The sequence below is a fragment of the Bombina bombina genome, chromosome 3 (assembly GCF_027579735.1).
Source record: "Bombina bombina isolate aBomBom1 chromosome 3, aBomBom1.pri, whole genome shotgun sequence".
Lineage (NCBI taxonomy): Eukaryota > Metazoa > Chordata > Amphibia > Anura > Bombinatoridae > Bombina > Bombina bombina.
Genome location: NC_069501.1, coordinates 943,450,953 through 943,477,450, shown reverse-complemented (window position 1 = coordinate 943,477,450; position 26,498 = coordinate 943,450,953). Strand labels below are relative to the sequence as shown.

The 26,498-nt window shown below is 39.2% G+C and overlaps 1 long non-coding RNA gene across 1 annotated transcript; it reads left to right on the top strand.

Annotated features, from left to right (window-relative positions):
- Nucleotides 1-24,026: 24,026 nt before the first annotated feature.
- LOC128651987 (uncharacterized) lies at nt 24,027-24,428 on the top strand. The gene is made up of 3 exons (XR_008401241.1): nt 24,027-24,089; nt 24,190-24,255; nt 24,337-24,428. It is a non-coding gene; the product is annotated as an uncharacterized LOC128651987 (long non-coding RNA).
- Nucleotides 24,429-26,498: the final 2,070 nt, after the last annotated feature.

Genomic DNA, 26,498 nt, shown 5'->3' with positions numbered 1-26,498 from the left:
CAGAGACGGGTTGAGTGGATTTTTCAGTTAGGGAGACCTTGGGGCCCAATCTATCTAAATTAGGATCCCAAATGAGATTGAAGTCCCCTCCAAAGATCAGTTCCCCTTGCTTTACTGCTGACACTGAGCCTAAGAGTTGTTTGAGGAACTTAATATGTCTTGTATTAGGGGTGTAGGCATTAACCAGGGTGACTAGCTTGTCATTTAACGTGCATACAAGAATTATGAATCTGGCTTGTGGGTCTCGTTCTATGTATATAGGTTCATATGTGAGTAGGGAGTTAATAAGAATTGCAACTCCTCTAGATTTGGATATATAGGAAGCCATGATCACACCCTCCAACACTCTCAGTACCTTCCCCCCAACCACTGAGAATGAAGTGAGTTCCCTAATATCTTCCTCACACCTCACTACATGCCCCCTTGACCCTATCCCTTCACATCTAATACCCTCTCTGTCCTCTACCCTCACACCAGCTCTTACTCACATATTCAACTGATCCCTTACTACTGGTTCATTTCCATCATCCTTCAAACATGCAAAGGTCACCCCCATCCTCAAAAAACCCTCCCTCAACCCCATTTCTCCTGCAAACTACCACCCCATATCGCTACTTCCGCTCCTCTAACTCATTGCTTGACCCCCTGCAATCTGGCTTCCGTCCCCAACACTCAACTGAGACTGCCCTCACCAAGGTTACTAACGATCTTCTTTCTGCTAAAAACAATGGCCACTATTCTATACTTATCTTACTTGACCTGTCTGCTGCCTTTGACACTGTTGACCATCCTCTCCTCCTACGGACTCTCAGCTCCCTTGGGCTCTGTGACATTGCCCTCTCCTGGATCCGCTCTTATCTCTCTAATAGGTCATTTTCTGTCTCATTTGCTGGTGACTCATCCTCTCCACTGCCTCTGTCTATTGGAGTACCTCAAGGCTCTGTTCTAGGCCCTCTACTCTTCTTTAATTATACTTCCTCACTGGGTAAACTTATTAGTAGCTATGGCTTCAACTATCACCTCTATGCTGATGATACTCAGATTTACCTATCCACCCCTGCACTCCCTCCTTCTGTCCTTTCCCACATCAGCGGCTGCTTATCTGGCATTTCTTCCTGGATGACCTCTCACCACCTAAAAATCAACAAGTCCAAGACAGCTTCTTCTAATCCCCCCAACTAATTCTACTCCAGTTTCTAACTTTACTATCACTGTCGGTGACACGACTATCTCCCCATCACCTCAAGTCCGCTGCCTTGGAGTTACACTCAACTCCAATCTGTCCATCATACCCCACATCCAATCGCTCTCTTCATCCTGTTGCAACCACCTATGCAATATCTCCAAAATTCGTCCTTTTCTGAGTGCTGAAACTACTAAACAGCTAAACCATTCCCTAGTAATTTCCCAGCTTAACTACTGTAACAACCTACTAACTGGCCTTCCTCTCTCCCGCCTCTCCCCCCTTCAATCCATCCTAAATGCCTCTGCTAGGCTAATCCACCTCTCCCAACGCTCTGTATCTGCCGCACCCCTCTGTGAGTCCCTTCACTGGCTCCCCATTCACAGCAGAATTAAATTCAAAATTCTCACTTTGACCTACAAAGCCCTGACCAATGCAGCCCCCCATACCTGTCCTCACTCATCAACAAATATACTCCAGCCCGTCCCCTAAGATCCAACAATGATCTACTCCTTACCTCTTCTACCATCACCTCCTTTCATGCTAGACTACAGGACTTCTCTCGTGTGGCACCAACCCTCTGGAACGCACTTCCTTGTGCTGTCAGACTTTCCCCCAACCTCTCCTCCTTTAAACGCTCCCTAAAGACCTTCTTGTTCAGGGAAGCCTATAACCAAATCAGTAACTAATGAATTCCACTTGCCTAATAGTTGCCCTCATCTAACTTCACACTAACATCATTCCCACCTTTGCAGTCCCCACCTCCTGTTTCTCACCCTCCTACCCATTTAGATTGTAAGTTCCCACGTGAACAGGGCTCCCAATTCCTCCTGTATTTGTTTGTTAAATTTTGTCTGGCGTCTCATATTGTACTGTCCTTTTATCTTTGTTACCTATGAACAGCGCTACGGAATCTGTTGGCGCTTTATAAATAAAGAATAATAATAATAATATAGGCTACATCTACTCTGGAATGTCGGAGCATATTCAGCAGGAGGCTGCGCTTAGTGGGGGAGTTAAGGCCCTGGGAGTTGAGTGTTAGAATATGCATTTGTGCCATGGTCAGGAGGGAAGAAGGGGGAAGGTGGGAGAGAGAGGGGGTAGAGAGGAAAAAAAAAGAAAAAGGGAGAGGTATAAATTGATCTACGGGATTAGAGAGTCTTTGTCAGTAATTGAGTATGTTCAGTATTAGAGAATCTGGGGTGGGGGAATTCAGTGGGTGAGAGCCGCTCAAAAGTAATTAGGGGGATAAGGAGTGGGAGTTGCTAAAAACAATTTATGCAGTGCTCTTAGGGGTGCACTGAGCGTTGTATTTTTGTGGTGGACCAAGTGCTGTGAAGGTCTATGTTAAACTAGGAGTAGGGGATTCATAAAGGCAAATAAGTTGGCAAAAGAAAAAGACTCGGATGGGCGAGCCAATTAGGAGTTGTAGTTACTAAATAGGTAAAATAGGTAAAATGGGGGGGTGCCGGAAGGGGGGTGTGGGAAATGTGGAGGTCTCCACCTGGAGTGAAATTGTTCAGCGGTCTTGGATGTGGCATGGGGGGGAAGAACATTTTAGCTTCAAATTGATATACATCCGTGTAAAAACTTGTAACATTAACATAGGTATAATATAGTCTACTAGCACAGCATAATAATAGTGATGTCGCAAACTTAAAATTTTCCGTTCGCAAACGGCAAATGCAAACGTCCGCAACTGTTCGCGAACGGGCAAACGGGTGAACTGGGCGAACCGCAATTGACTTCAATAGGCAGGCGGATTTTAAAACCCACAGGGACTCTTTCTGGCCACAATAGTTATGGAAAAGTTGTTTCAAGGGTACTAACACCTGGACTGTGGCATGCCGGAGGGGGATCCATTACAAAACTCCCACGTAAAATTACATAGTTGATGCAGAGTCTGGTTTTAATCCATAAAGGGCATAAATCACCTAACATTCCTAAATTGTTTGGAATAACGTGCTTTAAAACATCAGTTATGATGTTGTATCGATCAGGTAGTATAAGGGTTACGCCCGCTTCACAGTGACAGACCAAACTCCCCATTTAACGCACCGCAAACAACCGCAACAGTCCATTTGCACAACCACGAGATAGATTTGATAGATAGATAGATAGATAGATAGATACATACATAGATTAGATAGATAGATCAATAGATGCAATATACATTTGATAGATACGATAGATAGATAGATAGATAAATAGATTTGATAGATATATAATTTCCCAGACAGAGAATTACAAGACGTGTGGTCTGGGATGACGTGCACTCATAGGAGGCAGGTGAGGCAGTGCCGCACCTGCCATTTGGGGCAAAAGAAAAACAAATAGAGAATTTTATTAAAAAAAAAAAAAAGTAAATTTTTTTTTTTTTTTTAAATGTCAAACTATAATATTGCGCAATAGAGAGGCACTGGGTTCTGGTGTTTCTCTATTGCGCAATATTTTAAGTGTATTTTTATATCTAGCTGCTCTGCAGCATCACCCGGTGGTGATTTGCAGGAGCAGCGCGGCTGAGAAAATTGTTATATGAGGCATCTCTAATATGGCCTCGACTGTTCCCTGGGAGACCGGCTCATCCAATCAACACCGGTGTTGACGCCCTGGCTCTGCTTACAGTGCACTACTGACTGTCAGTCACTGTCTATGCCGGGCCCGTGTCTACTGCGCATGCGCAAGGAAGGAGCAGCGCGGCGGCGGGAACAACAGCCAGTGCCACTCATTCCTGCCTGTCACATCAGCCTGAGCCAAGTAGCGAGAGTGGAGTGGAGGAGGCTGCCTGATCTATTCTAGAGAATCTAGAGAGTGACGCACCGCATATCGCAGCTGCTGCCCCCTGGTCCTGCCTGACCTGTAAGTCAAAGCCATGCCATCGTGTGATAGTGTGATGATCGTGCACTGCTGCTGTTATATGATATATATTTTATTGTGACGCTTGGGGTTGTGAGTTAATACGGGACCGGGTAGTGGGTGCCCCCCCCCCCCCTCTGCTGCTCTGAATCTGACATGTTAAGTGCCTGTGTGACCGTGTTGGAAGGAACTTGTGACTCAGTCTGATCCTCTTCTCTGCTTATTTGCTTAGTAAATGTATTTTGTGTATGACCCGGTCAGTGTTGTAAGTACTTACAACACTGACCAGGTCATACACAAAATACATTTATTAAGCAAAACTTGCAAGTTGCTATGGTATGTTGATGTTCTCTACTTCTCTGGCAGCTTAATAAATATATTTTAATGAGCAGCCATCTTGCAGCCATCTTGTGATTTAGTGCTTATTTGCTTAATAAATGTATTTTGTGTTTGACAAGGTCAGAATTGTAACTTACTAAATATATTTAAATAATAAATAGATTTTAATGAGCAGCCATATTGTGATTTTGTGCTTATTTGCTTAATAAACACTTACAACACTGACCAGGTCATACACAAAATACATTTATTAAGCAAAACTTGCAAGTTGCTATGCTATGGTATGTTTGTTGAAAATCAGATCTAAATATGCTCATTAGCTACAGAGCATATTTAGATATGCTTTTCAACAAAGGATATCAAAAGAATGAAGAAAAGCAGATATCCTTTGTTGAAAATCATATCTAAATATGCTCAGTAGCTAATGAGCATATTTAGATCTGAGTTTCTTCATTCTTTTGATATCCTTTGTTGAAAAGCATATCTAAATATGCTCATAGCTACTGAGCATATTTAGATATGATTTTCAACAAAGGATATCTGATTTTCTTCATTCTTTTGATATCCTTTGCTGAAAAGCATATCTAAATATGCCCAGAAGCTACTAAGCATATTTAGATATGCTTTTCAACAAAGGATATCAAAAGAATGAAGAAAATATGATATCCTTTGTTGAAAATCATATCTAAATATGCTCAGTAGATACTGATTGGTGGCTGCATATAGATACCTCAAGCGATTGGCTCGCCCATGTGCATTGCTATTTCTTCAACAAAGGATATCTAAAGAATGAAGGCGTATCTGATTCTAGCCACTGCCTCACCAGCCTCTGAAGTCACCGCACATCACAGTCTGGGACCCATGGTAAGGTTCCCAGAGGCAGTTGCGGCACCAGGGGACGTGTATATGGCATGGATTTTAGGAACCGGGAGATGGAAAAAGATGCTTGGTTGGTCCTCTTACTTCAAATTTGGGGCACTGCGTGTGCAATCTACTGTGCCACCAGATATGAGTGGTGTGTTAAGTAGTACTATTCTGATCAGTTTAATACCTGTTACGCCCCCTATCAGGGGACGTGTATATGGCATGGATTTTAGGAACCGGGAGATGGAAAAAGATGCTTGGTCGGTCCTCCTACTTCAAATTTGGGTCACTGCGCGTGCAATCGTGGCCGGACTTTTAGCTGACGGACATTTGGCAGACGAACATTTGGCCGACGGACACTTGGCCTAAACACAAGTGGCTGTCACAAAACAGTCCGGCCACGAGATAGATAGATTTGATAGATAGATACATAGATTAGATAGATAGATCAATAGATGCAATATACATTTGATAGATACGATAGATAGATTTGATAGATAAATAGATAGATTTGATAGATAGATAATTTCCCAGACAGAGAATTACAAGACGTGCGATTTGGGACCCATGGTAAGGTTCCCAGAGGCAGTTGCGGCGCCAGGGGACGTGTATATGGCATGGATTTTAGGAACCGGGAGATGGAAAAAGATGCTTGGCCCGTCCTCCTACTTCAAATTTGGGGCACTGCGCGTGTAATCTACTGTGCCACCAGATATGAGTGGTGTGTTAAGTAGTACTATTCTGATCAGTTTAATACCTGTTACGCCCCCTATCAGGGGACGTGTATATGGCATGGATTTTAGGAACCGGGAGATGGAAAAAGATGCTTGGTCGGTCCTCCTACTTCAAATTTGGGGCACTGCGCGTGCAATCGTGGCCGGACTTTTAGCCGACGGACATTTGGCAGACGGACATTTGGCCGATGGACATTTGGCCGAAACACAAGGGGCTTTCACAAAACAGTCCGGCAATACATAGATTAGATAGATAGATCAATAGATGCAATATACATTTGATAGATACAATAGATAGATGGATAGATAGATAGATAGATAGATTTGATAGATAAATAGATAGATTTGATAGATAGATAATTTCCCAGACAGAGAATTATAAGACGTGCGGACCCATGGTAAGGTTCCCAGAGGCAGTTGCGGCTCCAGGGGACGTGTATATGGCATGGATTTTAGGAATCGGGAGATGGAAAAAGATGCTTGGTTGGTCCTCCTACTTCAAATTTGGGGCACTGAGCGTGCAATCTAATGTGCCACTAAATAGGAATGGTGTGTTAAGTAGTACTATTCCTATCAGTTTAATCCCTGTTACGTGCCTTTTTTTTGGTTTGGTTTTTGAAGCCACAGTGCAGCACCAGAGGCCAGAAAAATTTGGCATGTACACATACCTGAAAAATTAGGTATTGTAGCAGCGGCCAGAAAGTGCCCTAAAACATTGCGGCTTGAACCCTAGTGTGTGGCAGATAAGTCACGCAAGTCATCCGGCATTCAAAGATAAAATACAGCAGTGTGTGGACCATTTTTAGCCCAAGGCAGCTCATCTCATCAGGCCTTTTTTATTCGAATGTATCGCCCAATGTCAGTCCCTTCGGGATCCATCCCTCATTCATCTTAATAAAGGTGAGGTAATCTAGACTTTTTTGACCTAGGCGACTTCTCTTCTCAGTGACAATACCTCCTGCTGCACTGAAGGTCCTTTCTGACAGGACACTTGAAGCGGGGCAGGCCAGAAGTTCTATCACAAATTGGGATAGCTCAGGCCACAGGTCAAGCCTGCACACCCAGTAGTCAAGGGGTTCATCGCTCCTCAGAGTGTCAAGATCTGCAGTTAAGGCGAGGTAGTCTGCTACCTGTCAGTCGAGTCGTTCTCTGAGGGTGGACCCCGAAGGGCTGTGGCGATGCATAGGACTGAAAAAGCTCCGCATGTCCTCCATCAACAACACGTCTGTACAGCGTCCTGTCCTTGCCGGCGTGGTCGTGGGAGGAGGAGGATTACTTTCACCTCTTCCCCTGTTAGATTCCCGTTGTGCTGTGACATCACCCTTATACGCTGTGTAAAGCATACTTTTTAATTTATTTTGGAACTGCTGCATCCTTTCCGACTTGCAGTTAATCAGTAACATTTCAAGCACTTTATGCTTATACCGGGGGTCTAGTAGCGTGGACACCCAGTACAGGTCGTTCTCCTTCAGTTTTTTTATACGAGGGTCCCTCAACAGGCACGACAGCATGAAAGACCCCATTTGCACAAGGTTTGATGCTGAGCTACTCATGTCCCGTTCCTTGTCCTCAGTGATGTCACTGAAGGTATCTTCTTCCCCCCAGCCACGTACAACACCACGGGTACCAGATGGGTGACAACGAGCACCCTGGGATGACTGTTGTGGTTGGTCTTCCTCCTCCTCCTCAAAGCCACATTCCTCCTCTGACTCCTCTTCCTCACAATCCTCTTCCAGCGTTGCCGCAGGTCCAGCAAGCGATGCTGATAAGGCTGTTTCTGGTGATGATGGTGACCACAACTCTTCCTCTTCACGCTCATCTACGGCCTGATCCAGCACTCTTCGCAGGGCACGCTCCAGGAAGAAAACAAATGGTATGATGACGCTGATGGTGCCTTCGGTGCGACTGACTAGGTTTGTCACCTCCTCAAAAGGATGCATGAGCCTACAAGCATTGCGCATGAGCGCCCAGTAATGTGGCAAAAAAATTCCCAGCTCCGCAGAGGCTGTCGTAGCACCCCGGTCATACAAATACTCGTTAATGGCTTTTTCTTGTTGGAGCAGGCGGTCGAACATTAGGAGTGTTGAATTCCAACGTGCCGGGCTGTCGCAAATCAAGCGCCTCACTGGCATGTTGTTTTGCCGCTGGATATCTGAAAAGTGCGCTATGGCCGTGTAGGAATGCCTCAAATGGCCACACAACTTCCTGGCTTGCTTCAGGACATCCTGTAAGTCTGGGTACTTATGCACAAAGCGTTGTACGATCGGATTACACACATGTGCCATGCACGGCACATGTGTCAACTTGACCAATTTCAATGCATTACCAAATTACTTCCATTGTCAGAAACCACTTTGCCGATCTCCAGTTGGTGCGGAGTCAGCCACTGATCCACCTGTGCGTTCAGGGCGGACAGAAGTGCTGGTCCGGTGTGACTCTCTGCTTTCAGGCAAGTCAACCCCAAGAAGGCGTGACACTGCCATATCCGGGATGTGGAATAATACCTGGGGAGCTGGTGGGGTGTCCCGTTAATGTGGAGCAAGACGCAGCAGCAGAAGAGGACTCAGCCGAGGAGGTTATGGAAGAGGATGGAGTAGGAGGAGTAGAGGAGGTGGCAGCAGGCCTGCCTGCAAGTCGTGGCGGTGTCACCAACTCCTCTGCAGAGCCACGCATTCCATGCTTGGCAGCCGTCAGCAGGTTTACACAATGCGTAGTGTAGGTGATATACCTGCCCTGACCATGCTTTGCAGACCAGCTATCAGTGGTCATATGGACCCTTGCCCCAACACTGTGTGCCAGACAGGCCATTACTTCCTTTCGCACAATTGAGTACAGGTTGGGGATTGCCTTTTGTGCAAAGAAATTTTGGCCGGGTACCTCCCACTGTGGTGTCCCAATAGCTACAAATTTTTGGAACGCCTCAGACTCCACCAGCTTGTATGGTAAAAGCTGGCGGGCTAAGAGTTCAGAAAAGCCAGCTGTCAGACGCCGGGCAAGGGGGTGACTTTGTGACATTGGCTTCTTACGCTCAAACATGTCCTTGACAGACACCTGACTGTGGGCAGATGAGCAGGAACTGCTCCGGAAGAGAGACGGAGTGGCGGATGGTTGAGAGGGGGCAAGGAGGACAGCAGTGGTTGACGTGGCTGAAGATGCTGGACCAGGAGGAGGATGGCGGCTTTGAGTTTGTGTGCTTCTACTCATGTGTTGATCCCATAGGCATTTGTGATGTGCGATCATGTGCCTTCGCAAAGCAGTTGTACCTAGGTGGGTGTTGGACTTCCCACGACTCAGTTTCTTTTGGCACAGGTTGCAAATGGCATCGCTGTTGTCAGAGGCAGACACAGAAAAAAAATGCCACACTGCTGAGCTCTGCGATGACGGCATTCTGGTGGTGGCAACAGCATGCGTTGATTGGCGTGCTGTCTGGCTGACCCCGGGTGCCGATGCATGCTGTCTGACTGTGCCACTAGCTCCTTGCGACGACCTCCCCCTGCTTCCAACTCGTCTCCTCCTCCTCCTCTCTGTCTCCCCATCTGAACTTTCCCCCTGTTCTTCTTCTCTTCTAGCGGACACCCACGTGACATCCACGGACGCATCGTCATCATCAACCGCTTCACTTGTATCTGACAAATCAACAAAGGAAGCAGCAGCGGGTACAACATCATCATCATCATCACACCGTACGTCCATGTCTGTAATGCTGCCTGACTGAGACATATCACTGTTATCTACATCCTCTGGCAATGATGGTTGTGCATCACTCATTTCTTCCAACTGCTGTATAAATAACTCCTCTGACAGATCAAGTGAAGCGGCTGTGGTGCTAGTGTTGGTGGTGGCGGCAGGCGGGCGAGTGGTAACTTGAGAGGTGCCCAAAGATAAGCTGGAGGAGGATGGTGCGTCAAGGTTCGGAGCGGAAGCTATAGAAGATTGGGTGTCCTGTGTTAAAAAGTCAACTATGTCCTCCTCAGAACTTTTCGAGTTCATGGTACGTGACCTCTGAACACTGGGCATTATTCTATGGCCAAAGGGAATCACAGCACCACGACCACGTCGGCACCTGCGGGGTGGCCTGCCTCTGCCTGTCATTTCTTTTTAAATGTACACTTACACTACTATTAAACAAGATATGAGTGGTGGCACTGGGCAAGTGGGCACAGTATACGCTTTGAGCCTGACACAAAAAAGCAGACTGATGTTTCACAGTTCAAAAAGTTATTTTTTTAAATGTACACTTACACTACTATTAAACAAGATATGAGTGGTGGCACTGGGCAAGTGGGCACAGTATAAGCTGTGAGCCTGACACAAAAAAGCAGACTGATGTTTCACAGTCCAAAAAGTTTTTATTTTTTTAAATGTACACTTACACTACTATTAAACAAGATATGAGTGGTGGCACTGGGCAAGTGGGCCCAGTATAAGCTGTGAGCCTGACACAAAAAAGCAGACTGATGTTTCACAGTCCAAAAAGTTTTTTGTTTTTAAATGTACATTTACATTACTATTAAACAAGATATGAGTGGTAGCACTGGGCAAGTGGACACAGTATACGCTGTGAGCCTGACACAAAAAAGCAGACTGATGTTTCACAGTCCAAAAAGTTTGTTTTTTTAAATTTACACTACTGTTACAACAGATATGAGTGGTGGCACTGGGCAAGTGGGCCTGGCACACACGCTGGCAGGGCAGGCAGGCAACTGCAATTAGATTACACAAGCAGACTGATGTTTCACAGTCAAAAAAGTTTTTTTTTTTTAATTTACACTACTGTTACACCAGATATGAGTGGTGGCACTGGGCAAGTGGGCCTGGCACATGCTGGCAGGCAGGCAACTGCAATTAGATTACACTAGCAGACTGATGTTTCACAGTCAAAAAAGTTTTTTTTTTTTTAAATTTACACTACTGTTACACCAGATATGAGTGGTGGCACTGGGCAAGTGAGCCTGGCACACACACTGGCAGGCAGGCAACTGCAATTAGATTACACTAGCAGACTGATGTTTCACAGTCAAAAAAGTTTTTTTTTTAAATTTACACTACTGTTACACCAGATATGAGTGGTGGCACTGGGCAAGTGGCTTGGCAGGCAAGCAACTGCAATTAGATTACACAGGGAAAAAAATAATAATAAAAAAAATGAAAAAGGGCTTTTTGGGGTGCTGTCCTTATAGCAGAGATCAGATGAGTCCTTCAGGACTGTAGTGGACACTGAATACACTAGCCTAGCTATCAATTTCCCTATAAAATCACCAGCAGCTACACTGTCCCTCCTCTCACTAACAATGCAGCTTCCGAATGAATCTAAAATGGCTGCTGTCCAGGAGCTGGGAGGGTCTGGGAGGGAGTGTCTGCTGCTGATTGGCTGGAATGTGTCTGCAGACTGTGAGATACAGGGTCAAAGTTTACTCAATGATGACGAATAGGGGGCGGATCGAATATCGCATATGATTCGCGACATCACTACATAATAAACATAGAAGAATAAAATAGCCAACATATAGAGCATATCAAGCAACATATGGTGTTATGTGAACCTCAAGGAGGGTACCGCTAGAGGGCAGTCTAGACAAAGAGAACTGTCTTCATGAAGTCCACATAGATATCCATTGCATATGTGTGAAAGTGCTAAGGCAATGTACTTGTCTGTAAGGTGCGTAAATTCTATGTCAGGGTCATGGAGTGATAGGATGAAATACATAGATTAATTGACAACCACTCTACTTGGGCTCAAACCTATAATATCCCCGAGGGTCACCTTCTGTTATAAACACGAAGTATGGTGTGTGTTTAATGTGATCCAAGGACTAGAGTAGAGTCTAGAAGTGAGGATTACCCACGGTCAGGAACTTTGATGGAGTCAGGTCATTGGATTCTAGCCTATCGTCCGTGTACGGAGTACGGAACTGGTAGGATTTCCACTAAGTGTATGAGTGATATAGAGAATGATCGGCTACTGTTCACTAATATGTCCATGTTAGTTAGAGTACTACCTATATAGTGATCTAAATTTTCGGTAATGTGTGTCAGCCTATGTTAATGAGAAAAGTATTTGTATGCATAAGTTGAGCCTTGGTTGATAAAAGAATAACAGATAACATTTTACCCTTAAATGTAATACAAGATAAAATAAATCACAATCCCTAAGTGTTGCAACACTATATCGATCAATTCATAAAATTTCTAAAATTCAGATATACATTTGTTTCATACACAAATAAAAGGATTTATCTGCTCTTTTGTATCCTTTGTTCAAAGATTTTAGATAGAATGTATTCTTTTATTTCAACACAATTAATAATATTTGTCTCTATTTGATATTTTATATCTATATTTCATCAACTTTAAAATTACAAATATGTAGCAAAAACTAACAATTAGTTAAAACAATTTAAATGCAAGATTATAAATGGTGTCCCCACAATGGCTGTTTACTTATATTGGTTGTAATTTTGTGTATCTAAAAAGTTCATCAAAGCATTTGTAAGTAATTGGAGATAAATTACTGAGGGCTGTGTTCTTTATCCTTATATTTATGTTGTGATATATTACGGTTTCACAGTTACCTCTTTGTATCCTCAGTGAGCTTAATTTGTAGAAAAGGAATGTTCCAAACAGTGTTTAGAGGTGATTTTCTTACCCTCTCTTGTGAGCTGTTACTACTCACGGCTTCCCAGCGGTTCCTATGTGCCCTCAGTTTGACTCTCAGACAAGGGGTTCCGGTAGGTAATTTTCTTTGTGTTACCTTGTCACTGGTCTTTGTAGAAGTGCTCTGATTACAGCACCAAACTGTAGACAATCCTTTTGTCTACAGTTTGGTGCTGTAATCAGAGCACTTCTACAAAGACCAGTGACAAGGTAACACAAAGAAAATTACCTACCGGAACCCCTTGTCTGAGAGTCAAACTGAGGACACATAGGAACCGCTGGGAAGCCGTGAGTAGTAACAGCTCACAAGAGAGGGTAAGAAAATCACCCCTAAACACTGTTTGGAACATTCCTTTTCTACAAATTAAGCTCACTGAGGATACAAAGAGGTAACTGTGAAACCGTAATATATCACAACATAAATATAAGGATAAAGAACACAGCCCTCAGTAATTTATCTCCAATTACTTACAAATGCTTTGATGAACTTTTTAGATACACAAAATTACAACCAATATAAGTAAACAGCCATTGTGGGGACACCATTTATAATCTTGCATTTAAATTGTTTTAACTAATTGTTAGTTTTTGCTACATATTTGTAATTTTAAAGTTGATGAAATATAGATATAAAATATCAAATAGAGACAAATATTATTAATTGTGTTGAAATAAAAGAATACATTCTATCTAAAATCTTTGAACAAAGGATACAAAAGAGCAGATAAATCCTTTTATTTGTATATGAAACAAATGTATATCTGAATTTTAGAAATTTTATGAATTGATCGATATAGTGTTGCAACACTTAGGGATTGTGATTTATTTTATCTTGTATTATCATGTTTTTATTTTGAAAATAAATTGTAGAAGAATTTTTCACTTATTCTGTCCAAGGTCCAGTTTTTTCTACATATTTAGCTAACGACCTCCATACACACCTTTATCCCTTTTGCAGATTAAGCGCCTAATCTCCATAACTTTTTCACTTTATACACCTTTCTATCTGGGAAGTAGATAGTAGGAGAATAGGGCAAGGGATATTAACTCTTAAGCGCTAGTTTATTTAACCCCCTTTTTTTGCTACCCTTAAATGTAAGTCATACATTCCTCCTGTGGGGAGGGAAAACAGGAAGTGTTAACGAATATAACATGAACTAAAATTGAATAACTGTTTAACCTAACAACTGTATTATAGAAAGTACATTACCAAATGTCCATGGTTCTGTCAGGATAGTTCTAAAACGTTGAGACTATCGGGTGTCCCTACATATAGGGATAGGAAATAAGGTAAAGCCTGAAGAGAGTAAGAAAGGGAAACCCGATGTCTAGTAGACATATTGTGCTGTATTAAACCTTACGCACTTAGGGTCAGGCGTCTTTGTTGGACAATGGGATGTCCTTCCTCTTGTTTGATAGCTGAAAGTTTGTGGCAGGGGACGCCACACTGAAGCAAAAGGATTAAGTTTCTCTGCTTTATTAGTAGTGTTTTTCAATTGGTTTGGAGGGTGAAGTATTTTTAGAGACTGTAGGAGCTTGATCCCCTGTTCAGGTGCAGAGATAGAGTAGGAGTGATCATCAATTTGAAAGAAGAGCTTAACAGGAAACCCCCAGCGGTATTTTATGTCATTCTGATGTAGGCATTGGGTAACCTGTTGAAAGGAACGCCTCCTGGACAAGGTGTGTGTAGACAAGTCCGGGAAAATCTGGATGGCTTGAAAGGGATCTTTTAGATTTTTATTCTGAAAAGATGCTCTGAGGATCCTTTCTTTGAACGAGTAATAGTGTAATCTGATGATTACATCCCTAGGAGATCCTGAGGGTGAAATTCTCGGGCGAGGTGCCCGGTGAGCTCTGTCCATTAGAGCTTCTTGGTCTTGAACAGGGCCTATGAGTTCTCTGAATAAATCCATTAAGTATTTAACGAGGTCAGGGGTTCCAATGTCTTATGGGATACCTCGTATCCGAATATTGTTATGGGGCGACATATCCTCCGGGTCCGCCATTTTGGATTCTAAATCTGAGATTTCAGCTAGTGATTGGGTATAGGCAAGGAGGTTGGAGTGATCTAAGTAGAGATCTTCCTGTTTCTTTTCCAGAGTTTCAGTTCTGTCACCAAGGGAGGAGATGTCTCTCTTTAGCTCCGAAACTGACATTTTTAAATCCTGTTTAAGTGATGAATAAGGGGAGTCCATTTTGTCTGATAACTCCTTAATGGATTCTAGAATGGAGGCATGGGTGTTAGAAGGCCTCTCGCTTGAATGAGCTGTGGTTCTGTGTGTTACTTTGTTAGAGACTATTGATTCTCTAGAGTCCTCATCCGACACGTCCTTTTCATACAGGACTTTATTAGAGAAGTGGTCTGAGAGCGTCTGCTTCGGGATGTCTGCTTGTCTCTGCTTCTTCCTTTGGGAGTTAGCCATTTGAGAGAGATTTATGTGTGAAGATATTGTATATATAGAGTAAACAAGCATGATAGAGCAATGAAACAAATACAATAAAATGAACTAAAAATAAGTGCAAACTTCTATGCAGATAATTAACAAATGCTATCCACATAATAAAAAAAATAGTGGGTGCGCACTGTGCCACATCTGCAGTGAAAATATCTAAGTTGATTATTACAGTTGGTAGAAACTAAATCGGTAAACATTTCTTGTTTTAACCGTAGAACTAAATCTGTCTGTAGGGAGTGGACCATGTTCTGGTGAAGGTTAGAAATAAGTCCCCTTTCCTGGTCCTACTCCATTAACTTGGTAACTCCATATCAATAAAGATAACTGTAAACATATTAACCATTATATTAATGGTGCTTCACACCAACAGTTATAGTGTATAAACTAGCTTTTCAACCTTCAAAAAAATCAAGATAACCATTAGGAAGTTGTCAGGGTTTTTTCCCTGCTTTGTTTGCCATGTGCTTCTGGCAACCATTTTACTCACCTCTCTTGGTGCATAGTGTGTGATGCTGCTCATTTCCTGCATGCCCTTTTATGGCCAGACTGGTGTACATCATCCATGTGAGACAGGTTGCAGTCTCAGAATTGTGATGTCATCACTTATTATTTAAAGGGCCTCTGTTCAGTATGCTTTGCCCTTGCGTTGTCTCAGACCTGCTTGTGAGTTACAGTTCCTGTGTATTACCTGGCTGTCGAACGTCCCTCCTGGTTCCTGCTCCCTGGCTTGTTCCTGACTCTGCTGTTCTCCTTGTTCCTGATTCGGTTTGTCTGACTACCAGCTCTGGTTTTGACTCCTGGCTTGTTATTTGACTTGTGGACTTTTTATTATTTTTTGCTATTATAAAGGTGTGATTATTTTTGCACTTCTCATCTCAGTCTGATTCCTGGCACCCTGACAGAAGTATACTCATCTGAGTCCATCTTCCTGTGGAGATTTTCCGAGATTAAGTGGAAGTAGATGAGGTTCTTCCCCCCATCTGGATCCACTGTCTTGCAGTACAAATGGTGACCAAAGTGAAGGAAGTTGAAGTTCTTCAGGTTTTGGACTTTTTTTCTTTGCCACTTTGGACCTCTTTGTCTTTGAGGTTGATTTGGCTTTGGTTGAGGCTGGGTTGTTCCCTCTGGTGAAGAAGTGAATGGCATATCAGAAGTCTATAGTTGAAGACGTTGGCAAACATCCGGTATATCAGCAACTTCTTTGAGACTATAGGATCTGCCATCATGTAGGATATGTAGACCTAATGGGAAGCCCCATCGGAGTTAATCTGATGTTTTCTCAAAAGCAGAGTTAGGGGTCTCAGCATACTTCTTCTTTAAAGCATTCTCAGGCAAAGGTCCTGATAAAACTGGATTATTTATGCCTGAAACTTGTCGGGTTCTTTCTTGCTGCTAAGACTATGGCTTCTTTTTCAAGATATCTGGACATTTTAACAATTATGTCCCTTGGCAGGGCATCCTCTTTGGGTTTAGCTCGCAAGGCACGATGTGCTCTCTCCATCTGATGTTTTTCCTCTCCTGTGTCTCCTGTTATGGCCTGGTATAGCTGGTGTAGATAGATGTGCAATTCAGCTGGCGCAAACAATTCAGTTATCCCTTTCAGTCTCAGACTGAATCTTCGACTTCTATTTTTGAGATCTTCCAGCTTATCTTGGATATCGGTTATCACTAACTGTTGAGAGAATACTTGTCAAGTTAGATAGTTCTTCTGTGATAGAGGTTTCAGATTCTTCTAAAGAGATTACTCTAGTGTCCAGCTTGAGGATATCTTGTTTTATATCAGATAAGCTGCTGGTCACGGTGTTTTGAAAAGTGTTAAAATTATCCTAGAGTTTGTCAAAATTTGCGTTGATGTCCTGTTTTGATACCAGAGCTTTTAGGTCCGCCCTGGTGGCTGGGATTGAATCTTCAACCGCCATTTGAGAGTCTGCATCCGAGTCTCTCTCTCCTTCTATTAAAGAATTTTGGGTTTCTTGTATCTTTTCGATCTTTGAGGGCCTGAAAAAAAGATTGGCAGACGGTGTCTTACTCGCTGATATTGCTTTATTCTGTTTTCTGGCCGACATTTTCCAAATAAAAGCAAAGCAAAATAAATAGCGATCTTCTCATCCAGGCTTTTATACTATATGCAATATGCACCTGCATCAACCTTTTATGATATCTACTGAATACCTTTGAGGCATATGGAGGACTGGGCTTATATTAAACTGTGTTATGTTATGTTGCTAGCACTCCAGCATGTCAGAATCTTGAAGAATAGAATCTGCCTCATAAAGTCCTTTCATAGGTGATGTGGCTCTATGTGGATATATTTAATAGCCTGTCTTTAGGTTATGATTTCCCTTAGGAGTTATGTTAGATTGCTTGAAAGTCGCTCGTAGAATAGGCCTTCAAAGGGTTAAATTGCATTCATAATTCCCATAGCAGTTAATATATATTATTATTATCACCCTCCATGGTATTTGCAGGTCTGTGTGACCGGGTGTTATTTGACTTACAGCTGTTTAAACAATGTGTGCAGTGTTTGCTACTGCTGCTGGTGTTAGGGCAAACATTTACCAAGGTGCAGGTGGTTTGCCGTTTTCTTACCCCACCAGGAGTGAACAGTGTCCGGTCTCCTCTTTATCCCTCTATAACCGCTGCCGTGATCGGGTATTACTGAGCTGTCTATGCGGCCTTTGTCTCTGTCAAGTATTTCTGTGCCACATTTTTCAAGATGGGGACCGGCACCGTGTAGCAGTGGATGTGAAATCAGTGTTACGGCTCGCTCCAGGATTTAAAGTTTAGGTCCAGACATTGACCGATGTTGGCTCTAGCTATCCTGTGAAGCTCTGAGACAGATTTAGCTCTATTAACAATTTCAACATAGAAGTTGACTAGGATACTATTATAGCACTATTCCCTCAATTGGAGAGTCCATGCATGTATAAGTATGAGAAATTTAAAAATTAAACTTTATTATGACCTTTAAAATGGGCTACAATCAATTTAAAAACAGTTGCAGCAAGATAGCCTAAGCTTGATATGCGATATATAGTACAAATATTACCGTAATGTTGAGTCACATATGTTAGTACATTTCATGATTCAACAACTGTATATTGGTATATCTCTGCACTTAATTTTATTAAATGGCTAAAAGATTGTTAGATATACCAATAGTGTTGATTGAGTATAGCGTGTGCATATGTGTGTTAGTGGTTCACCGGGATTAGGGTAGATTACTGTCAAAGTAAGTAACACCGTAGAGATTCACAATATAAAAAGATTGTCAGTTACATATGGTATGCCAGTTATAAATAATCCCTCTATGAGTGAGGTAATATTCCTCCACATTACCGATTGTAACGGGTTAAATTAGACACTGTCCAGTCATATAGATCAAGTAATACTAGTTCATGAAACCATCTACTGAGTGTGGGGGTTATGCTTGACTTATAGAATAGCCTATAGTGATATTTACCATAGTGGCTGAATCCTTAAAGGACGTGATAGCTGTTTCTAGCGATAAATATCTGGCCTCAAATTGCCTAGAGAGTTGATATACTTAGTGCTATTCATACTTGATTATACTTATTTATATAAAAAATAGTTTCCACTCTTAGGCTTGTGGCCATACATATATTGACTGCCAGTTATATTCTAAGCGTAGCCATGTTAGTGTGATCTAAGTGCTAAATTGCACGTTACCATAGTGATATCACACAGGTGTCTATTGAGCAGTAGTTGCTATTCACATCAATAATTGGTTACCAAAATGAACCTGTTGTGATTTTGCAACCCAGTAGCTGCATTCCTTCAGGAAATAACAATTGTTGCACAAAATATTTAGTTAATTCTTGGGGTTATAGCCATTCAGATATTACACTGTGGGTTTATGTATTATTATTATTATAAACGTGACTGTATAAGTCAAATATTTGTGCTCACTTGCAGGTCACCCAAGTAACATTGCCGAGTATCTACTGAGCAGTGACTGCTATTTACAGAAATAATTGGTTAACTGACTAGATCAGATTGTGTCCCGTTTAGTTATGCTACTGAGCGTTTAAATAGAAAATGGGCTAAGTGTCTCTGCAGTTTAAACTGGAGCGTCTATGGGCTCCATTTATCATTGCAATTCTCCTACATTTACGCCTATAAATACGCCGGCGTAAATTCTCTCCTATGTATTAAAACAAAATACGACCAAAAAAACTGATTTTCGACCGAAAAATCCGACCACTCTATTCTATCTCGCCAAGGCGCACATGTGCGCCGATTGAAGCTTAAAACAGCGCTTTTTCGGTCGTATTTTCATCAAATCGACTAACAGATCGCCAAATTTCATATTTATCACTATTTTGCGCCATGGGAGAACCTAATATTCTCCTACAATTACGCCCTCCAAAGTTCTCCATATCCACTGAGGAGAACATTTCATTTACTTCATTTTTTGTGAGAGAGAAGATGGAATATTTTCTGCTGTTGTCTGCTATTTCTTTGGCAAGGGCCCGTGAAAATCGTCTTGCTGATGGTAATATGCCCATACGGAGACGCCAAAGAGTGCCTAGAGTTTTTTTTACCCCGGTGTGGACTACAGGCATTGTCTGATAAGGAGATAAAGCAAAGATTTCGTATAAATAGGGAGAGTATTATAAATCTTTACTCTCTGATCCAAATTGACATAGACCCTAGGACAAGAAGAACAAGGGCGATACCTGGACTTTTAAAATTATTAGCAGTTTTGCATTTCTTGTCAACTGGTTCATTTCAGGCAGTCTCTAGTGCTGTGGTGGGCATTAGCCAGCCTTCATTTTGCAGGCATCTAAGAATTGTTTTAAAAGCAGTTTTGAAACATCTGAAGAAGTTTATTTTTGTACCCAGGAATGTGCAAGAATGGCACACAGTTAAGGCATCTTTTTATCAAGTAGCTGGTATGCCTAATGTTCTTGGTGCAATTGATTGCACACACATAGCTTTAAGACCACCAGCTTTAAGGGAGGAGCAATACAGGAATAGAAAAAGCTTCCATTCACTGAATGTTCAGGCTGTTTGTGATGCCAACCTCAAAATTTGGGCTGTGCGTTCAGGATTTCCAGGTTCCTGCCACGATTACCATATCCTCAAACAATCAGCATTATTTACATCGTTTGAACGTGGAGACATGCCCCATGGTTGGCTATTGGGTGAGTTTAACTTCATATTTTTTGTTGTTATTGTTTTTATGTTTAATTTTGGTTTTCAACTTTGAAGGACATAGAGTTTTAGTTAGATGTATATACACTTTAGACCTTTTTTTTTTTGTGAAAATTAATTTTATGATCTTTTCATTTATGTTATTATTTATTTCATTAATTTCTGTATTGCTAAAAGTGCATATAGATTGTTATTCCAATGTAATAATTCTTTTAATTTTTTTATTTGTAGGTGACAGTGGTTATCTGTGTAGGCCTTGGCTTCTGACACCAGTACCATCGCCCCATACACGTGCAGAGATCAAATTCAACGAGTCACACCGTAGTACAAGAAGTGCTATCGAGAGAACCTTCGGTGTGTTGAAGATGAGATTTCGTGTGTTGGACAGGTCAGGGGGAGACTTGCAATACTCACCAGAGAAGTGCAATGACATTATTTTAGTATGCTGCATGTTACATAATATTGCAATATCTCAAGTTAACGAAGATGATTTGTGTCTTGAGGATCAACCAGATGACATCTATGTCCCCCAACAAATATTAAACAGGCACACTACTAGGGCCGGTGTTCAAAATCGTATGGAAATTATTGAGAGATATTTTTCATGTAAGTAATTTTATTTTTTTGGGTGGGGGTGGGGCAAAGAATTAGTATTATATTTCTGGATTGCTAATTATCTTTTAACATTGTATTACAGAAACCACGGATAACACAGGAGTTGTTTGAAAATTGGACAATAACAATCATCACTACTGTTATATAATCAGACAGATGAAAAAAAAAAGTTGTGTTTATTTGTTAATAAAAATTTTTTGTTTTTCTTCTTTTAATAAAATTTTTTTGAACAAACAGCCTTAATTCTTTTTTGTATTTTAAATAACATTTTTATTGTAATAACAAAAACTTGAATACTGAAACATGTAACATTTTTTCAAAAATAACTTAAACTGTAACCAAATTCTAGTGTTTAACTTTTCAACATGAAAAAAATTTGAACATTAAAGTGCAAAAACAAGAAATATTAATAATTAATTATTGAGTAGGAAATCTTCGATTCAAAATTTCTAATTTCTTTTTGGAATAATCCCTCTTAAATTCTGAATCAGCTTTTAAAATTGCATTTCTTTCTTCTTGTAATCTGATCAGTTCTTTAAAAAATGCACTTTGCTCATTCCTGAACCCCAATGCCATGTCTGTGAGGTTTTGTATATCATTTCCCCTGCCTGTGACATCTTCTGGGTTTATCAATTGTTCTGGTCTTTCATCTTCTTCAGAGTCATTGACCATGATATTCTGAGGAGTTTCTAGATTTGGTGGTGTTGGTCCCTCTGATGTTTGTCCTTCAACCTGAGTCTCATCCTCATCTTCTGGACATACAGAATCCTCAACCAGAGGTTCCAAATTGATTTCAACCTGATCTTCTGTATGACATGGAAAATATGTATTATTAATAGGTTACATTCTTAAAAAAACAAAAAATTAACATGACAATTAAATTAGAAGACAACCTACCCTCGAATAATAATATAGAATTGTCCTGCATCGATTGTAGTAAAGCACGAACACCTACAACATAAAAATAATATTAGAATATCAACTGCATCGATTTATACAATCAAAATATACATTAGACCACAAGTTATCATCAGTGCTCATCTGGTTGTTAATTATTATTAAAATATATAACAACTATTGGTTGTTTTTTACAAATAACTTACTCTCCCCTTCTTCTCTTTGTACTGTGGATGTGGAGGGTTCTTGGTCTTGTGAGGTGAATTCATTTTCCAAAGGTTGATCCTCTTGTGCATCAATCTCCTCTTCCTGACGTCCCTCATCTTCTTGCTCTAAATAATATAAATATACTTGTATTAAATTTCAATAATTATAGATAAAAACACAATTTCAAATATTTAGATCGATTTAGATAGACAATAGATAGTTATAACACTGACTAGATTACTTTTATTATAGTTCATGTCTCCATTTTCTCCATAATCCTTATCTGACAAATAAAAATGTAAACTAATCAAAATTTTAATATCCAATAGCAGAAATCTACAAAATTAAAGAGATAGTGAGCATATCTACATATACTTTCCATAAAGGAATATCTATTGAATCGAAATAATTACATAATAGATTTCAATAATAAAGATATATAGTTTTTCATTCTCTTTTTTTAAATCATGAACAACAAAATTTGGGTGTCGTTTACATTTAACTTACCTCTAAAACCCATAGTGTCTGCTGGGACATCCAGGCCAACCACAACGGCATCACCCATCCGTGCATAAAGCATCTGTTCAAAGTCCGTTAATTCGGCCCTATATCCAGGGCCTCCACCGGTTCCTTTGGCAGATTGCTTTTCCCTGCAAACCTTTTTCTTTATGTTTTTTCTAATATCAGTTACTCTCTTCCGACAAGCCCGCACATCCTTAGGAAAACTTCCTTCAGCTGAAACAGATCTACTGATTTGTGTCCAAATTGTTCTCTTTCTCTGTGGGTTTACAGTTCTTGCTTGGTACCCAATGATTTCATCGTAGTGTTCGATAACAGCTTCGACCAAAATACAATTCTGCCGATGAGTGAACATGATACTTCTCCCGCTTTTGGTCTTTCCAGCTTGGGAAGATGCCATTGTAAAAATGTGATACAATAGAGCGCAAAAAATAACTAAAGTGTTGATACAAACTAAATAAAGTTTTCTTTTATAACGGTTTCCAAAAAAGTATCTAAATGTAGTTGATGAAAATGGGCGTATACTGTCTGATGTTCTGGAAAGATATGTCGCAGTTTATTTTTCATATGGAATACCTGGATTTCCATTTTTGTTTTTAATAACAATTTTACATGTAAATAAAGATAATTTGGTTATGAATAACAATATTAAATTTAAATATCATTACATTGTTATATGTATCTTTAATTTTATTTCACCTTATCAACGGATACATGTAACATTTGTTAATGTTGCCAAAAAAATAGTGCTGTTGTGGCGCAGTTCTATACAATGTTTCATTGTTATTAAAATGGATAAAAAAAAACATCAAGTTGTATACTAAAATACGATTCTTGATAATATTTTACAAAATATGTATCCAAATTGAGTGCTATTTGTAAAAATAGGTATTAGCTTACAAAATTGCGCATTTAAAAAAAAAAATTAGTCCCGTCAGTGAGTAGAGATTGAATAATATTTAGAAAATGCCACGATCCAAGAAGTTCTCTATTGGAGAATTATTGATTATTTCTTACACTATGGATAAATATTTTCCAAAAAAAAGGAAAGGGATTTTCACTTTGGACCAGGACACAAGAAACCGAATTCTCTGTGAAATGGTGCGAAGAGTAAGGAGAGTCTCTGGGCAAAAACGAACGAGGAAACAATGTCTGAAAAGATATAACGACTTGTACCGGAGGCAATCTAAAATGCGCACTTTGATAAAGAGTTATCTTAAAAAATGTAAGCAATATAGATATAAATATAGTTTAATTATATAATCTTAAGTATTAAAAATGTATAGTTTTTAATTGGAATATTTTCAATAAGATAAACAAGTTAAACAATAATAGGATTAAAAGATTACCATTGCCTGCAGATAAGTGTGAATGAATCAAGTTTTTATAGGATTTTCAGACAAATTTTTTGTGTGTTTGGATTTTTAAGAATATATTTTCACAAATTTTGTATTTTATATTATTTAATAGTCAAAAGAAGAAGAGCTCCAATGTACCTTCTTCCCATTGATACCAATTCTAGTTCTGAAGGGGAATCAGACCCATTGCCCACAGTTTTTATGGATAAAGATAGGACTCAAGACACAGGTATAAAAAATGTAACTGTAATTTCGAGAAAAAAAAAAAATTCAAAGCCAGGTATTAAAGTAAATTTATCTTTTAACTATTTTTTTTTATAATGCTATAGATAATAGCACTCCAAATAATAATGCAATGGATGAGCAAGGAGAAGAAGATATCGATAACATTGAAGGTAATCTAAAAAAAAATTCTTTGAGATTTCTTTAACATATATATTTTATAAATATAAATTTATTTCTAATAATAATTTTAGGACATGTAGAGCCTACAGAGTCAGAAGAACATTTGGAACAAGATGAAGAACATTTGGAACAAGAGGACGAGGAGGGCCATGAAGAAGATGAGGTTCATCAAGGAACATCAGGTGATTTTTTATTTTTTTTATGGTGATATATCTATTCTACAAACTTTATATTTATATATATATATCTATATATATATATCTATCTATATATATATATATATATATATATATATATATATATATATATATATAACAATAGATATGTATGCATATATATATATATATATATATATATACACATATATATATATCAATTTTATTAATATGTGTATATATTTTTTTTAAAAACAAATATATATATATATATATATATATATATATATATATAAACACAAACACATATTTTTTTTATATATATCAATATATATATATATATATAGATAGATCAATATATATATATATATATATATATAGATAGATAGATAGATAGATAGATAGATAGATAGATAGATATATGTAATATATATATCGACAGATAGATATATGTATATAGATCAAAAAAGACAGATTTAAATATAGAAATAAAATTAATTGAAAGATAACATAGATAGAGAGAAAAATATTGTGTAAGATAGATATATTTTAAAATTACATTATCAATACATTGTAATCAAAATTTTGTTTTTTGAAGAAACTCAACAAAATTTAATAAACTTAGAGGTACACGATGAAGACTCTCAGTCACCTCAATATTATAACTGGGGTAAGTGTTATAGCATTTATGAATAAATATATGTTATTGCTGTTGGTAATTCCATTGACAGATATTTTTTTTACTCTCATGTCTATAAATGCTATTCAAAATAATCAAAATATATGTTTAATATAAATATATATATTTTTTATTTTTTAGTTCCGGATGATGAAAAAATTGTAATAAGCAAAAAAGAGCTCCTTGAAGTCCTGCTTAAAGCTGAAACTGGACTGATAAGCAGTTACTCAGCAGTCAGGAAAATGAGGCTGAAATATGAAAAAATGTAACTTTTTCATTTATGTGTTATTAAAAAATTTATGAATGTGCTAGCAACATTTTTTTTTATTTTATTTTATATACAGAATAAATGCATATATTATTTAACAAATATAAACAATTGTCGTTATTGTGTAATATATATTGAAACATCTTATCAATGAATTGAAACATCTTATCAATGAAAGTGTAAGATTAGGTCAATGTAAGACGTTAATTTGAAAAGAATAGTAGTGAAATGTCTAGAGGGGTTGTGTAAAGTAGGTAGAGAAAAACAAATTAGTTGGTAAAGATAAAAGACGTGTTGAAAATCAAAAGGAATAATAGTTAAAGGTCTGCATGGGGTGTCTAAAATAGCTAAACAAAAGACAAAAAAACAAGACTTTGTAAGACATGTGCTAAAATAACGTAGAATAATAGTAAAAGGTCTGTATGGGGTGTCTAAAGTAGATAAACCAAAAAATAAGGACTTTGTAATTTGTGAAACATGTTAAAATAACGTGGAATAATAGTATGGGCTCCATTTATCATGATAAACGGAGGCCTAAAAGGTCTGTATGGGGTGTGTAATGTAGAGAAACCAAAACACATGACTTTGTAATAAGTAAGACATGTGTTAAAAATAACGTTGAATAGTAGAAAAAGGTCTGCATGCGGTGTGTTAAGTAGATAAACCAAAAAAAATTACTTTGTAATATGGAAGCCATCTGTTAAAAATAACGTGGAATAGTAGTAAAAGGTTGTGGTTTGTAAAAAAAACACAAAAAGAATAATAATATAGAAATTTGTTCAATTCATATTACAAATATAAATGTTTATATAACCTTAAATTACAACAATTATAACATTAATAAAAAGAATGGCTATATCCAGTAATAAAAAAGGAAAATACCAAAAATATGCGCTTTTTTACGATGATGGAATGGTAAATATAGTCGAGATTTATCATTAACATGCCGCATCTCGACTTTGGAAAAAAGCAGTATAATACGACCAGTTTTTTTATAAATATTGGCGCACAAGTGCGCCTCACAGAGGGCGAGCTGCGGAGAACTTCTTGGAGAACTGAAAGTCGGATTTCTCCAAACAATGATAAATGGAGCCCATAGGGCTCCATTTATCATTGCAATTCTCCTACATT